Source organism: Schistocerca serialis, chromosome 2 (assembly GCF_023864345.2).
Source record: "Schistocerca serialis cubense isolate TAMUIC-IGC-003099 chromosome 2, iqSchSeri2.2, whole genome shotgun sequence".
Taxonomy (NCBI): Eukaryota; Metazoa; Arthropoda; class Insecta; order Orthoptera; family Acrididae; genus Schistocerca; species Schistocerca serialis.
The window spans coordinates 277,890,653-277,903,936 of record NC_064639.1 but is presented as its reverse complement, the minus strand read 5'-3'; the positions used below and the strand labels follow the sequence as shown (position 1 = coordinate 277,903,936).

At 55.6% G+C, this 13,284-nt stretch overlaps 20 non-coding genes across 20 annotated transcripts; all 20 read right to left on the bottom strand.

Moving 5' to 3' along the window:
* Nucleotides 1–226: 226 nt before the first annotated feature.
* On the bottom strand, nt 227–308 carry Trnal-cag (transfer RNA leucine (anticodon CAG)). Its single transcript has one exon. It is a non-coding gene; the product is annotated as a tRNA-Leu (tRNA).
* An 80-nt stretch (nt 309–388) lies between these two features.
* Nucleotides 389–470, bottom strand: Trnal-aag (transfer RNA leucine (anticodon AAG)). Its single transcript has one exon. It is a non-coding gene; the product is annotated as a tRNA-Leu (tRNA).
* A 1,082-nt stretch (nt 471–1,552) lies between these two features.
* Trnal-cag (transfer RNA leucine (anticodon CAG)) lies at nt 1,553–1,634 on the bottom strand. The gene has a single exon. It is a non-coding gene; the product is annotated as a tRNA-Leu (tRNA).
* Nucleotides 1,635–1,714: 80 nt separating this feature from the next.
* Trnal-aag (transfer RNA leucine (anticodon AAG)) lies at nt 1,715–1,796 on the bottom strand. The gene has a single exon. It is a non-coding gene; the product is annotated as a tRNA-Leu (tRNA).
* Nucleotides 1,797–2,880: 1,084 nt separating this feature from the next.
* On the bottom strand, nt 2,881–2,962 carry Trnal-cag (transfer RNA leucine (anticodon CAG)). The gene has a single exon. It is a non-coding gene; the product is annotated as a tRNA-Leu (tRNA).
* Nucleotides 2,963–3,042: 80 nt separating this feature from the next.
* Nucleotides 3,043–3,124, bottom strand: Trnal-aag (transfer RNA leucine (anticodon AAG)). Its single transcript has one exon. It is a non-coding gene; the product is annotated as a tRNA-Leu (tRNA).
* A 1,082-nt stretch (nt 3,125–4,206) lies between these two features.
* Trnal-cag (transfer RNA leucine (anticodon CAG)) lies at nt 4,207–4,288 on the bottom strand. Its single transcript has one exon. It is a non-coding gene; the product is annotated as a tRNA-Leu (tRNA).
* Nucleotides 4,289–4,368: 80 nt separating this feature from the next.
* On the bottom strand, nt 4,369–4,450 carry Trnal-aag (transfer RNA leucine (anticodon AAG)). The gene has a single exon. It is a non-coding gene; the product is annotated as a tRNA-Leu (tRNA).
* A 1,083-nt stretch (nt 4,451–5,533) lies between these two features.
* Trnal-cag (transfer RNA leucine (anticodon CAG)) lies at nt 5,534–5,615 on the bottom strand. Its single transcript has one exon. It is a non-coding gene; the product is annotated as a tRNA-Leu (tRNA).
* An 80-nt stretch (nt 5,616–5,695) lies between these two features.
* Nucleotides 5,696–5,777, bottom strand: Trnal-aag (transfer RNA leucine (anticodon AAG)). The gene has a single exon. It is a non-coding gene; the product is annotated as a tRNA-Leu (tRNA).
* Nucleotides 5,778–6,860: 1,083 nt separating this feature from the next.
* On the bottom strand, nt 6,861–6,942 carry Trnal-cag (transfer RNA leucine (anticodon CAG)). The gene has a single exon. It is a non-coding gene; the product is annotated as a tRNA-Leu (tRNA).
* Nucleotides 6,943–7,022: 80 nt separating this feature from the next.
* Trnal-aag (transfer RNA leucine (anticodon AAG)) lies at nt 7,023–7,104 on the bottom strand. Its single transcript has one exon. It is a non-coding gene; the product is annotated as a tRNA-Leu (tRNA).
* A 1,083-nt stretch (nt 7,105–8,187) lies between these two features.
* On the bottom strand, nt 8,188–8,269 carry Trnal-cag (transfer RNA leucine (anticodon CAG)). The gene has a single exon. It is a non-coding gene; the product is annotated as a tRNA-Leu (tRNA).
* Nucleotides 8,270–8,349: 80 nt separating this feature from the next.
* Nucleotides 8,350–8,431, bottom strand: Trnal-aag (transfer RNA leucine (anticodon AAG)). The gene has a single exon. It is a non-coding gene; the product is annotated as a tRNA-Leu (tRNA).
* A 1,083-nt stretch (nt 8,432–9,514) lies between these two features.
* Nucleotides 9,515–9,596, bottom strand: Trnal-cag (transfer RNA leucine (anticodon CAG)). The gene has a single exon. It is a non-coding gene; the product is annotated as a tRNA-Leu (tRNA).
* Nucleotides 9,597–9,676: 80 nt separating this feature from the next.
* On the bottom strand, nt 9,677–9,758 carry Trnal-aag (transfer RNA leucine (anticodon AAG)). The gene has a single exon. It is a non-coding gene; the product is annotated as a tRNA-Leu (tRNA).
* Nucleotides 9,759–10,841: 1,083 nt separating this feature from the next.
* Trnal-cag (transfer RNA leucine (anticodon CAG)) lies at nt 10,842–10,923 on the bottom strand. Its single transcript has one exon. It is a non-coding gene; the product is annotated as a tRNA-Leu (tRNA).
* An 80-nt stretch (nt 10,924–11,003) lies between these two features.
* On the bottom strand, nt 11,004–11,085 carry Trnal-aag (transfer RNA leucine (anticodon AAG)). Its single transcript has one exon. It is a non-coding gene; the product is annotated as a tRNA-Leu (tRNA).
* Nucleotides 11,086–12,168: 1,083 nt separating this feature from the next.
* Nucleotides 12,169–12,250, bottom strand: Trnal-cag (transfer RNA leucine (anticodon CAG)). Its single transcript has one exon. It is a non-coding gene; the product is annotated as a tRNA-Leu (tRNA).
* Nucleotides 12,251–12,330: 80 nt separating this feature from the next.
* Trnal-aag (transfer RNA leucine (anticodon AAG)) lies at nt 12,331–12,412 on the bottom strand. Its single transcript has one exon. It is a non-coding gene; the product is annotated as a tRNA-Leu (tRNA).
* Nucleotides 12,413–13,284: the final 872 nt, after the last annotated feature.

Below are 13,284 nucleotides of genomic sequence, written 5' to 3'. Positions count from 1 at the left end.
TGACGACAACTGCAAAAATTAACGTTTCCACTTCGTAGAACGGCATGCTCGGGACGTATCTCGTGGAGACGAACGCCAGCAATCATGAGACCAAACTGCGCCGGTGAATCCTGTTGTTACACCACGCACCACTGTGCTACGACAGTTTAAGAAAGCGACGCTCACGCTTTGCTGCGCTTTTTCCTTCGCGGGAAATCAGTGCTCCTGTTTTCGAGACGGAAAACGTTGGCAGCGGTGGGATTCGAACCCACGCCTCCGAAGAGACTGGTGCCTGAAACCAGCGCCTTAGACCGCTCGGCCACGCTACCTACGCGACGCGGCGGTCACAGGAGCTGCGTTCTACCCCACGAGAACACACCGCAATGGCACAAAAACGAGAAGTAAAAATTGGCAGCGGTGGGATTCGAACCCACGCCTCCGAAGAGACTGGTGCCTTAAACCAGCGCCTTAGACCGCTCGGCCACGCTACCTACACCAGTGTTCCTGGCATTTGTAGAATGCAGTGCACGACACAGCTTCCTGATCTGTTGCGACTGGTTGCTCGAACATCGCACCTCAAACGACTGCCCTTTTCGAATAGAGATTAACTACACAGGCAGCTGCCAGCGCCCTGGTGCGGCGGCATCGCGTGTTTATAAGGATTCGGTAGTGCCACCTGCAGCCTGAGGAACATGAGCACAAAATCAGGAGGGCACCGTGATTTCAATCACTGGGTCACTATCGTCATTGCAGCGACAGCAAGGCAGAACTTTAAAAGTGCCGTGACCCGGATTCGAGCCTGGGTTGTCGCGGCCACAACGCAATGTCCTGACCACTAGACGATCACGGCCACGGAGCCACCGCGGAATTCAACTCTCGCGACTGCAAGTGGCTGTGCACAGCAAAGCTCGGCCGACTGTGTCTCGCAACAGCTGTGTCAGACGCGGTCTCCATTATATGCATACTGGCAAACGAACGTGCCCGCGCTGATGGACACTGAGCAGAGTGGTTAGCTGCATTCAACCCCCGTGGCAATGTCTTGCAGTCCTCCAAGTCTGTTGGCCGCAGGTATGTGCCCGGATAAGAGGTGGACAGATGTCGCATCTCTCTCGCCGTCACTTGTGGCCGCGAATCATATTTTACGTAGTTTTCTGCAAGCGTCAGCGGAGCGTCAGTCGAGCTAAGTCGGGACAAGTCGCATAAGAGGAGCAATAAAATGTGCATTTCCGGTACCGGGAATCGAACCCAGGCCTCCTGGGCGAGAGCCAGGCATCCCAGCCACCAGACGACACCGGATAACGACACAAGCACTCGTCCAACAAACTCGGCGAGCGTCCACCCGCTACTTGACGACAACTGCAAAAATTAACGTTTCCACTTCGTAGAACGGCATGCTCGGGACGTATCTCGTGGAGACGAACGCCAGCAATCATGAGACCAAACTGCGCCGGTGAATCCTGTTGTTACACCACGCACCACTGTGCTACGACAGTTTAAGAAAGCGACGCTCACGCTTTGCTGCGCTTTTTCCTTCGCGGGAAATCAGTGCTCCTGTTTTCGAGACGGAAAACGTTGGCAGCGGTGGGATTCGAACCCACGCCTCCGAAGAGACTGGTGCCTGAAACCAGCGCCTTAGACCGCTCGGCCACGCTACCTACGCGACGCGGCGGTCACAGGAGCTGCGTTCTACCCCACGAGAACACACCGCAATGGCACAAAAACGAGAAGTAAAAATTGGCAGCGGTGGGATTCGAACCCACGCCTCCGAAGAGACTGGTGCCTTAAACCAGCGCCTTAGACCGCTCGGCCACGCTACCTACACCAGTGTTCCTGGCATTTGTAGAATGCAGTGCACGACACAGCTTCCTGATCTGTTGCGACTGGTTGCTCGAACATCGCACCTCAAACGACTGCCCTTTTCGAATAGAGATTAACTACACAGGCAGCTGCCAGCGCCCTGGTGCGGCGGCATCGCGTGTTTATAAGGATTCGGTAGTGCCACCTGCAGCCTGAGGAACATGAGCACAAAATCAGGAGGGCACCGTGATTTCAATCACTGGGTCACTATCGTCATTGCAGCGACAGCAAGGCAGAACTTTAAAAAGTGCCGTGACCCGGATTCGAGCCTGGGTTGTCGCGGCCACAACGCAATGTCCTGACCACTAGACGATCACGGCCACGGAGCCACCGCGGAATTCAACTCTCGCGACTGCAAGTGGCTGTGCACAGCAAAGCTCGGCCGACTGTGTCTCGCAACAGCTGTGTCAGACGCGGTCTCCATTATATGCATACTGGCAAACGAACGTGCCCGCGCTGATGGGACACTGAGCAGAGTGGTTAGCTGCATTCAACCCCCGTGGCAATGTCTTGCAGTCCTCCAAGTCTGTTGGCCGCAGGTATGTGCCCGGATAAGAGGTGGACAGATGTCGCATCTCTCTCGCCGTCACTTGTGGCCGCGAATCATATTTTACGTAGTTTTCTGCAAGCGTCAGCGGAGCGTCAGTCGAGCTAAGTCGGGACAAGTCGCATAAGAGGAGCAATAAAATGTGCATTTCCGGTACCGGGAATCGAACCCAGGCCTCCTGGGCGAGAGCCAGGCATCCCAGCCACCAGACGACACCGGATAACGACACAAGCACTCGTCCAACAAACTCGGCGAGCGTCCACCCGCTACTTGACGACAACTGCAAAAATTAACGTTTCCACTTCGTAGAACGGCATGCTCGGGACGTATCTCGTGGAGACGAACGCCAGCAATCATGAGACCAAACTGCGCCGGTGAATCCTGTTGTTACACCACGCACCACTGTGCTACGACAGTTTAAGAAAGCGACGCTCACGCTTTGCTGCGCTTTTTCCTTCGCGGGAAATCAGTGCTCCTGTTTTCGAGACGGAAAACGTTGGCAGCGGTGGGATTCGAACCCACGCCTCCGAAGAGACTGGTGCCTGAAACCAGCGCCTTAGACCGCTCGGCCACGCTACCTACGCGACGCGGCGGTCACAGGAGCTGCGTTCTACCCCACGAGAACACACCGCAATGGCACAAAAACGAGAAGTAAAAATTGGCAGCGGTGGGATTCGAACCCACGCCTCCGAAGAGACTGGTGCCTTAAACCAGCGCCTTAGACCGCTCGGCCACGCTACCTACACCAGTGTTCCTGGCATTTGTAGAATGCAGTGCACGACACAGCTTCCTGATCTGTTGCGACTGGTTGCTCGAACATCGCACCTCAAACGACTGCCCTTTTCGAATAGAGATTAACTACACAGGCAGCTGCCAGCGCCCTGGTGCGGCGGCATCGCGTGTTTATAAGGATTCGGTAGTGCCACCTGCAGCCTGAGGAACATGAGCACAAAATCAGGAGGGCACCGTGATTTCAATCACTGGGTCACTATCGTCATTGCAGCGACAGCAAGGCAGAACTTTAAAAAGTGCCGTGACCCGGATTCGAGCCTGGGTTGTCGCGGCCACAACGCAATGTCCTGACCACTAGACGATCACGGCCACGGAGCCACCGCGGAATTCAACTCTCGCGACTGCAAGTGGCTGTGCACAGCAAAGCTCGGCCGACTGTGTCTCGCAACAGCTGTGTCAGACGCGGTCTCCATTATATGCATACTGGCAAACGAACGTGCCCGCGCTGATGGACACTGAGCAGAGTGGTTAGCTGCATTCAACCCCCGTGGCAATGTCTTGCAGTCCTCCAAGTCTGTTGGCCGCAGGTATGTGCCCGGATAAGAGGTGGACAGATGTCGCATCTCTCTCGCCGTCACTTGTGGCCGCGAATCATATTTTACGTAGTTTTCTGCAAGCGTCAGCGGAGCGTCAGTCGAGCTAAGTCGGGACAAGTCGCATAAGAGGAGCAATAAAATGTGCATTTCCGGTACCGGGAATCGAACCCAGGCCTCCTGGCGAGAGCCAGGCATCCCAGCCACCAGACGACACCGGATAACGACACAAGCACTCGTCCAACAAACTCGGCGAGCGTCCACCCGCTACTTGACGACAACTGCAAAAATTAACGTTTCCACTTCGTAGAACGGCATGCTCGGGACGTATCTCGTGGAGACGAACGCCAGCAATCATGAGACCAAACTGCGCCGGTGAATCCTGTTGTTACACCACGCACCACTGTGCTACGACAGTTTAAGAAAGCGACGCTCACGCTTTGCTGCGCTTTTTCCTTCGCGGGAAATCAGTGCTCCTGTTTTCGAGACGGAAAACGTTGGCAGCGGTGGGATTCGAACCCACGCCTCCGAAGAGACTGGTGCCTGAAACCAGCGCCTTAGACCGCTCGGCCACGCTACCTACGCGACGCGGCGGTCACAGGAGCTGCGTTCTACCCCACGAGAACACACCGCAATGGCACAAAAACGAGAAGTAAAAATTGGCAGCGGTGGGATTCGAACCCACGCCTCCGAAGAGACTGGTGCCTTAAACCAGCGCCTTAGACCGCTCGGCCACGCTACCTACACCAGTGTTCCTGGCATTTGTAGAATGCAGTGCACGACACAGCTTCCTGATCTGTTGCGACTGGTTGCTCGAACATCGCACCTCAAACGACTGCCCTTTTCGAATAGAGATTAACTACACAGGCAGCTGCCAGCGCCCTGGTGCGGCGGCATCGCGTGTTTATAAGGATTCGGTAGTGCCACCTGCAGCCTGAGGAACATGAGCACAAAATCAGGAGGGCACCGTGATTTCAATCACTGGGTCACTATCGTCATTGCAGCGACAGCAAGGCAGAACTTTAAAAAGTGCCGTGACCCGGATTCGAGCCTGGGTTGTCGCGGCCACAACGCAATGTCCTGACCACTAGACGATCACGGCCACGGAGCCACCGCGGAATTCAACTCTCGCGACTGCAAGTGGCTGTGCACAGCAAAGCTCGGCCGACTGTGTCTCGCAACAGCTGTGTCAGACGCGGTCTCCATTATATGCATACTGGCAAACGAACGTGCCCGCGCTGATGGACACTGAGCAGAGTGGTTAGCTGCATTCAACCCCCGTGGCAATGTCTTGCAGTCCTCCAAGTCTGTTGGCCGCAGGTATGTGCCCGGATAAGAGGTGGACAGATGTCGCATCTCTCTCGCCGTCACTTGTGGCCGCGAATCATATTTTACGTAGTTTTCTGCAAGCGTCAGCGGAGCGTCAGTCGAGCTAAGTCGGGACAAGTCGCATAAGAGGAGCAATAAAATGTGCATTTCCGGTACCGGGAATCGAACCCAGGCCTCCTGGGCGAGAGCCAGGCATCCCAGCCACCAGACGACACCGGATAACGACACAAGCACTCGTCCAACAAACTCGGCGAGCGTCCACCCGCTACTTGACGACAACTGCAAAAATTAACGTTTCCACTTCGTAGAACGGCATGCTCGGGACGTATCTCGTGGAGACGAACGCCAGCAATCATGAGACCAAACTGCGCCGGTGAATCCTGTTGTTACACCACGCACCACTGTGCTACGACAGTTTAAGAAAGCGACGCTCACGCTTTGCTGCGCTTTTTCCTTCGCGGGAAATCAGTGCTCCTGTTTTCGAGACGGAAAACGTTGGCAGCGGTGGGATTCGAACCCACGCCTCCGAAGAGACTGGTGCCTGAAACCAGCGCCTTAGACCGCTCGGCCACGCTACCTACGCGACGCGGCGGTCACAGGAGCTGCGTTCTACCCCACGAGAACACACCGCAATGGCACAAAAACGAGAAGTAAAAATTGGCAGCGGTGGGATTCGAACCCACGCCTCCGAAGAGACTGGTGCCTTAAACCAGCGCCTTAGACCGCTCGGCCACGCTACCTACACCAGTGTTCCTGGCATTTGTAGAATGCAGTGCACGACACAGCTTCCTGATCTGTTGCGACTGGTTGCTCGAACATCGCACCTCAAACGACTGCCCTTTTCGAATAGAGATTAACTACACAGGCAGCTGCCAGCGCCCTGGTGCGGCGGCATCGCGTGTTTATAAGGATTCGGTAGTGCCACCTGCAGCCTGAGGAACATGAGCACAAAATCAGGAGGGCACCGTGATTTCAATCACTGGGTCACTATCGTCATTGCAGCGACAGCAAGGCAGAACTTTAAAAAGTGCCGTGACCCGGATTCGAGCCTGGGTTGTCGCGGCCACAACGCAATGTCCTGACCACTAGACGATCACGGCCACGGAGCCACCGCGGAATTCAACTCTCGCGACTGCAAGTGGCTGTGCACAGCAAAGCTCGGCCGACTGTGTCTCGCAACAGCTGTGTCAGACGCGGTCTCCATTATATGCATACTGGCAAACGAACGTGCCCGCGCTGATGGACACTGAGCAGAGTGGTTAGCTGCATTCAACCCCCGTGGCAATGTCTTGCAGTCCTCCAAGTCTGTTGGCCGCAGGTATGTGCCCGGATAAGAGGTGGACAGATGTCGCATCTCTCTCGCCGTCACTTGTGGCCGCGAATCATATTTTACGTAGTTTTCTGCAAGCGTCAGCGGAGCGTCAGTCGAGCTAAGTCGGGACAAGTCGCATAAGAGGAGCAATAAAATGTGCATTTCCGGTACCGGGAATCGAACCCAGGCCTCCTGGGCGAGAGCCAGGCATCCCAGCCACCAGACGACACCGGATAACGACACAAGCACTCGTCCAACAAACTCGGCGAGCGTCCACCCGCTACTTGACGACAACTGCAAAAATTAACGTTTCCACTTCGTAGAACGGCATGCTCGGGACGTATCTCGTGGAGACGAACGCCAGCAATCATGAGACCAAACTGCGCCGGTGAATCCTGTTGTTACACCACGCACCACTGTGCTACGACAGTTTAAGAAAGCGACGCTCACGCTTTGCTGCGCTTTTTCCTTCGCGGGAAATCAGTGCTCCTGTTTTCGAGACGGAAAACGTTGGCAGCGGTGGGATTCGAACCCACGCCTCCGAAGAGACTGGTGCCTGAAACCAGCGCCTTAGACCGCTCGGCCACGCTACCTACGCGACGCGGCGGTCACAGGAGCTGCGTTCTACCCCACGAGAACACACCGCAATGGCACAAAAACGAGAAGTAAAAATTGGCAGCGGTGGGATTCGAACCCACGCCTCCGAAGAGACTGGTGCCTTAAACCAGCGCCTTAGACCGCTCGGCCACGCTACCTACACCAGTGTTCCTGGCATTTGTAGAATGCAGTGCACGACACAGCTTCCTGATCTGTTGCGACTGGTTGCTCGAACATCGCACCTCAAACGACTGCCCTTTTCGAATAGAGATTAACTACACAGGCAGCTGCCAGCGCCCTGGTGCGGCGGCATCGCGTGTTTATAAGGATTCGGTAGTGCCACCTGCAGCCTGAGGAACATGAGCACAAAATCAGGAGGGCACCGTGATTTCAATCACTGGGTCACTATCGTCATTGCAGCGACAGCAAGGCAGAACTTTAAAAAGTGCCGTGACCCGGATTCGAGCCTGGGTTGTCGCGGCCACAACGCAATGTCCTGACCACTAGACGATCACGGCCACGGAGCCACCGCGGAATTCAACTCTCGCGACTGCAAGTGGCTGTGCACAGCAAAGCTCGGCCGACTGTGTCTCGCAACAGCTGTGTCAGACGCGGTCTCCATTATATGCATACTGGCAAACGAACGTGCCCGCGCTGATGGACACTGAGCAGAGTGGTTAGCTGCATTCAACCCCCGTGGCAATGTCTTGCAGTCCTCCAAGTCTGTTGGCCGCAGGTATGTGCCCGGATAAGAGGTGGACAGATGTCGCATCTCTCTCGCCGTCACTTGTGGCCGCGAATCATATTTTACGTAGTTTTCTGCAAGCGTCAGCGGAGCGTCAGTCGAGCTAAGTCGGGACAAGTCGCATAAGAGGAGCAATAAAATGTGCATTTCCGGTACCGGGAATCGAACCCAGGCCTCCTGGGCGAGAGCCAGGCATCCCAGCCACCAGACGACACCGGATAACGACACAAGCACTCGTCCAACAAACTCGGCGAGCGTCCACCCGCTACTTGACGACAACTGCAAAAATTAACGTTTCCACTTCGTAGAACGGCATGCTCGGGACGTATCTCGTGGAGACGAACGCCAGCAATCATGAGACCAAACTGCGCCGGTGAATCCTGTTGTTACACCACGCACCACTGTGCTACGACAGTTTAAGAAAGCGACGCTCACGCTTTGCTGCGCTTTTTCCTTCGCGGGAAATCAGTGCTCCTGTTTTCGAGACGGAAAACGTTGGCAGCGGTGGGATTCGAACCCACGCCTCCGAAGAGACTGGTGCCTGAAACCAGCGCCTTAGACCGCTCGGCCACGCTACCTACGCGACGCGGCGGTCACAGGAGCTGCGTTCTACCCCACGAGAACACACCGCAATGGCACAAAAACGAGAAGTAAAAATTGGCAGCGGTGGGATTCGAACCCACGCCTCCGAAGAGACTGGTGCCTTAAACCAGCGCCTTAGACCGCTCGGCCACGCTACCTACACCAGTGTTCCTGGCATTTGTAGAATGCAGTGCACGACACAGCTTCCTGATCTGTTGCGACTGGTTGCTCGAACATCGCACCTCAAACGACTGCCCTTTTCGAATAGAGATTAACTACACAGGCAGCTGCCAGCGCCCTGGTGCGGCGGCATCGCGTGTTTATAAGGATTCGGTAGTGCCACCTGCAGCCTGAGGAACATGAGCACAAAATCAGGAGGGCACCGTGATTTCAATCACTGGGTCACTATCGTCATTGCAGCGACAGCAAGGCAGAACTTTAAAAAGTGCCGTGACCCGGATTCGAGCCTGGGTTGTCGCGGCCACAACGCAATGTCCTGACCACTAGACGATCACGGCCACGGAGCCACCGCGGAATTCAACTCTCGCGACTGCAAGTGGCTGTGCACAGCAAAGCTCGGCCGACTGTGTCTCGCAACAGCTGTGTCAGACGCGGTCTCCATTATATGCATACTGGCAAACGAACGTGCCCGCGCTGATGGACACTGAGCAGAGTGGTTAGCTGCATTCAACCCCCGTGGCAATGTCTTGCAGTCCTCCAAGTCTGTTGGCCGCAGGTATGTGCCCGGATAAGAGGTGGACAGATGTCGCATCTCTCTCGCCGTCACTTGTGGCCGCGAATCATATTTTACGTAGTTTTCTGCAAGCGTCAGCGGAGCGTCAGTCGAGCTAAGTCGGGACAAGTCGCATAAGAGGAGCAATAAAATGTGCATTTCCGGTACCGGGAATCGAACCCAGGCCTCCTGGGCGAGAGCCAGGCATCCCAGCCACCAGACGACACCGGATAACGACACAAGCACTCGTCCAACAAACTCGGCGAGCGTCCACCCGCTACTTGACGACAACTGCAAAAATTAACGTTTCCACTTCGTAGAACGGCATGCTCGGGACGTATCTCGTGGAGACGAACGCCAGCAATCATGAGACCAAACTGCGCCGGTGAATCCTGTTGTTACACCACGCACCACTGTGCTACGACAGTTTAAGAAAGCGACGCTCACGCTTTGCTGCGCTTTTTCCTTCGCGGGAAATCAGTGCTCCTGTTTTCGAGACGGAAAACGTTGGCAGCGGTGGGATTCGAACCCACGCCTCCGAAGAGACTGGTGCCTGAAACCAGCGCCTTAGACCGCTCGGCCACGCTACCTACGCGACGCGGCGGTCACAGGAGCTGCGTTCTACCCCACGAGAACACACCGCAATGGCACAAAAACGAGAAGTAAAAATTGGCAGCGGTGGGATTCGAACCCACGCCTCCGAAGAGACTGGTGCCTTAAACCAGCGCCTTAGACCGCTCGGCCACGCTACCTACACCAGTGTTCCTGGCATTTGTAGAATGCAGTGCACGACACAGCTTCCTGATCTGTTGCGACTGGTTGCTCGAACATCGCACCTCAAACGACTGCCCTTTTCGAATAGAGATTAACTACACAGGCAGCTGCCAGCGCCCTGGTGCGGCGGCATCGCGTGTTTATAAGGATTCGGTAGTGCCACCTGCAGCCTGAGGAACATGAGCACAAAATCAGGAGGGCACCGTGATTTCAATCACTGGGTCACTATCGTCATTGCAGCGACAGCAAGGCAGAACTTTAAAAAGTGCCGTGACCCGGATTCGAGCCTGGGTTGTCGCGGCCACAACGCAATGTCCTGACCACTAGACGATCACGGCCACGGAGCCACCGCGGAATTCAACTCTCGCGACTGCAAGTGGCTGTGCACAGCAAAGCTCGGCCGACTGTGTCTCGCAACAGCTGTGTCAGACGCGGTCTCCATTATATGCATACTGGCAAACGAACGTGCCCGCGCTGATGGACACTGAGCAGAGTGGTTAGCTGCATTCAACCCCCGTGGCAATGTCTTGCAGTCCTCCAAGTCTGTTGGCCGCAGGTATGTGCCCGGATAAGAGGTGGACAGATGTCGCATCTCTCTCGCCGTCACTTGTGGCCGCGAATCATATTTTACGTAGTTTTCTGCAAGCGTCAGCGGAGCGTCAGTCGAGCTAAGTCGGGACAAGTCGCATAAGAGGAGCAATAAAATGTGCATTTCCGGTACCGGGAATCGAACCCAGGCCTCCTGGGCGAGAGCCAGGCATCCCAGCCACCAGACGACACCGGATAACGACACAAGCACTCGTCCAACAAACTCGGCGAGCGTCCACCCGCTACTTGACGACAACTGCAAAAATTAACGTTTCCACTTCGTAGAACGGCATGCTCGGGACGTATCTCGTGGAGACGAACGCCAGCAATCATGAGACCAAACTGCGCCGGTGAATCCTGTTGTTACACCACGCACCACTGTGCTACGACAGTTTAAGAAAGCGACGCTCACGCTTTGCTGCGCTTTTTCCTTCGCGGGAAATCAGTGCTCCTGTTTTCGAGACGGAAAACGTTGGCAGCGGTGGGATTCGAACCCACGCCTCCGAAGAGACTGGTGCCTGAAACCAGCGCCTTAGACCGCTCGGCCACGCTACCTACGCGACGCGGCGGTCACAGGAGCTGCGTTCTACCCCACGAGAACACACCGCAATGGCACAAAAACGAGAAGTAAAAATTGGCAGCGGTGGGATTCGAACCCACGCCTCCGAAGAGACTGGTGCCTTAAACCAGCGCCTTAGACCGCTCGGCCACGCTACCTACACCAGTGTTCCTGGCATTTGTAGAATGCAGTGCACGACACAGCTTCCTGATCTGTTGCGACTGGTTGCTCGAACATCGCACCTCAAACGACTGCCCTTTTCGAATAGAGATTAACTACACAGGCAGCTGCCAGCGCCCTGGTGCGGCGGCATCGCGTGTTTATAAGGATTCGGTAGTGCCACCTGCAGCCTGAGGAACATGAGCACAAAATCAGGAGGGCACCGTGATTTCAATCACTGGGTCACTATCGTCATTGCAGCGACAGCAAGGCAGAACTTTAAAAAGTGCCGTGACCCGGATTCGAGCCTGGGTTGTCGCGGCCACAACGCAATGTCCTGACCACTAGACGATCACGGCCACGGAGCCACCGCGGAATTCAACTCTCGCGACTGCAAGTGGCTGTGCACAGCAAAGCTCGGCCGACTGTGTCTCGCAACAGCTGTGTCAGACGCGGTCTCCATTATATGCATACTGGCAAACGAACGTGCCCGCGCTGATGGACACTGAGCAGAGTGGTTAGCTGCATTCAACCCCCGTGGCAATGTCTTGCAGTCCTCCAAGTCTGTTGGCCGCAGGTATGTGCCCGGATAAGAGGTGGACAGATGTCGCATCTCTCTCGCCGTCACTTGTGGCCGCGAATCATATTTTACGTAGTTTTCTGCAAGCGTCAGCGGAGCGTCAGTCGAGCTAAGTCGGGACAAGTCGCATAAGAGGAGCAATAAAATGTGCATTTCCGGTACCGGGAATCGAACCCAGGCCTCCTGGGCGAGAGCCAGGCATCCCAGCCACCAGACGACACCGGATAACGACACAAGCACTCGTCCAACAAACTCGGCGAGCGTCCACCCGCTACTTGACGACAACTGCAAAAATTAACGTTTCCACTTCGTAGAACGGCATGCTCGGGACGTATCTCGTGGAGACGAACGCCAGCAATCATGAGACCAAACTGCGCCGGTGAATCCTGTTGTTACACCACGCACCACTGTGCTACGACAGTTTAAGAAAGCGACGCTCACGCTTTGCTGCGCTTTTTCCTTCGCGGGAAATCAGTGCTCCTGTTTTCGAGACGGAAAACGTTGGCAGCGGTGGGATTCGAACCCACGCCTCCGAAGAGACTGGTGCCTGAAACCAGCGCCTTAGACCGCTCGGCCACGCTACCTACGCGACGCGGCGGTCACAGGAGCTGCGTTCTACCCCACGAGAACACACCGCAATGGCACAAAAACGAGAAGTAAAAATTGGCAGCGGTGGGATTCGAACCCACGCCTCCGAAGAGACTGGTGCCTTAAACCAGCGCCTTAGACCGCTCGGCCACGCTACCTACACCAGTGTTCCTGGCATTTGTAGAATGCAGTGCACGACACAGCTTCCTGATCTGTTGCGACTGGTTGCTCGAACATCGCACCTCAAACGACTGCCCTTTTCGAATAGAGATTAACTACACAGGCAGCTGCCAGCGCCCTGGTGCGGCGGCATCGCGTGTTTATAAGGATTCGGTAGTGCCACCTGCAGCCTGAGGAACATGAGCACAAAATCAGGAGGGCACCGTGATTTCAATCACTGGGTCACTATCGTCATTGCAGCGACAGCAAGGCAGAACTTTAAAAAGTGCCGTGACCCGGATTCGAGCCTGGGTTGTCGCGGCCACAACGCAATGTCCTGACCACTAGACGATCACGGCCACGGAGCCACCGCGGAATTCAACTCTCGCGACTGCAAGTGGCTGTGCACAGCAAAGCTCGGCCGACTGTGTCTCGCAACAGCTGTGTCAGACGCGGTCTCCATTATATGCATACTGGCAAACGAACGTGCCCGCGCTGATGGACACTGAGCAGAGTGGTTAGCTGCATTCAACCCCCGTGGCAATGTCTTGCAGTCCTCCAAGTCTGTTGGCCGCAGGTATGTGCCCGGATAAGAGGTGGACAGATGTCGCATCTCTCTCGCCGTCACTTGTGGCCGCGAATCATATTTTACGTAGTTTTCTGCAAGCGTCAGCGGAGCGTCAGTCGAGCTAAGTCGGGACAAGTCGCATAAGAGGAGCAATAAAATGTGCATTTCCGGTACCGGGAATCGAACCCAGGCCTCCTGGGCGAGAGCCAGGCATCCCAGCCACCAGACGACACCGGATAACGACACAAGCACTCGTCCAACAAACTCGGCGAGCGTCCACCCGCTACTTGACGACAACTGCAA